This window comes from Bremia lactucae (assembly GCF_004359215.1).
Source record: "Bremia lactucae strain SF5 chromosome Unknown BlacSF5_NotPlaced_200_SHOA01000120.1_2678225bp, whole genome shotgun sequence".
NCBI lineage: Eukaryota > Oomycota > Peronosporomycetes > Peronosporales > Peronosporaceae > Bremia > Bremia lactucae.
In genome coordinates, this window is record NW_027152213.1 from 1,078,087 (window position 1) to 1,079,712 (window position 1,626).

Here is a 1,626-nt window from a genome sequence, read left to right on the forward strand (position 1 = left end):
GCAGAACTCATGCGTCTCGCACGCTGGTTCTTGCCATCGCCCTTTGGGAAGGGAGTCCTCTTGCTGGGCATTTTTGCCCCAGCAGGGACCCTGGCATAGCAGCGAGCCATCATATGGCCGCGCTTGCCGCATTTAAAACAGACCACGTCTGCATTGCCCAACTCCATAGGAGTGGCATCTGTCCTCTCGGCCGACGGCTTATACCAAGCTGTCGCCGAGGCACTGTTGTAGGATTGCTCCTCAACTAAGGCAATTTGGATTGCCTCTTCCATCGTCGACGGCACCTTTCTGAAAAGGGCCTGTCGCGATGGGCCATGCCGTAGTCCGTTCATAAACGTGGGCACCTTAATGTGCTCCGGAATCGGACCTACGGTTATGGATGCGGACAGCGAGCGCATCTCTTGCACATACTCTTGCAGAGATCGCTTCGCCTGTCGCGCCCCAAAGAAGCGCGCCTGAAGCAACACTTCGTTGTTCGGCGGCTGGTACATGGCGCGAATCTTATCCTTAAAGATCGCCCATGAGGGGAACGCTTTTCTGTCCGCCATAAGCGCCGAGTAAGCCCACTCTGAGGCCTTACCGCGCAGATGCGACATAGCGTACGACACCATCCGGCTGTCGTCCTCGATGAGCTGGGCGACACCACATTGCTCCACGGCTAAAAGCCAGTGGACAATCGTGTGCGCCGCAGTTCCATCGAACTTGGGCGGGTCCATCCGAATGGGCCTCGGCTGATGCGGCCGGGCAGAGAGCATCTCAACAGTCCTGTTGAGAGCCTCGCTCCGAGCCTGCTCATGCCTCAGCTCATCCTGAGTCTGAGTGACGGACTCCGCCGCAGCATGGCCCTGTGCCTCGGACGCGGCCCTCCGCTGTCCGAGATCGACATGCCTCAAACTTCCCCAACTAAGCAACATGTTGCTCAGGATAACTACCCAGGAGCCTGGCCAGGGCTTGTTCATCAAGTCCCTGCGCCATTAGCCCTGCCACCTCCCGATGATGTTCGGAGAGGTGGGGAAAATGAGCCCAATCAATATTGAGGCTCATCCTCACGTACACACGCAGTATGCGGGTCGTGGGAAGGATTTCAAATGCTACTAAGTGTAGGCGGGCACGTCGTAATGCGGTCACGCTCTACTTAGGCACACACCCTAGCACAGCGAAAAAGCGGTTAAATCTGCTTCTCTTGCGTGCAGTGAGGCAGTTGTGGTGGGCGCGTTAGCGACCTCACCCAACACACTAAGAACTCTGGTTAAGTGTCGTCACGGGAGCGGTAATCCGTCTCCTCGTGCGCACTTACCAAGTAGGAAGTAGTTGTCAGACTGATTTGTATTTAATAGAATTAAATACAAATACCTATTTTTACCAATAAAAATGTTACCTCTATAGATATCATTCTATATGTATTGCCAGCGTATCTTTGTAGATACCTCGCGTAACGGATGACGCTAGCCGTCATCACGGATGACGCTGGGCGTCATCGCTCCTAATGTGAATGCACCCATGTGCATCACATCCACAAGGGTTGGTCACAAATGTGCACCACACCCGAGTGTTGGGTCTAATTAATATTATTTATTAATTGACCATCCCTTAAGTACACCAAATGTACTTAACGGGGACTGTGTA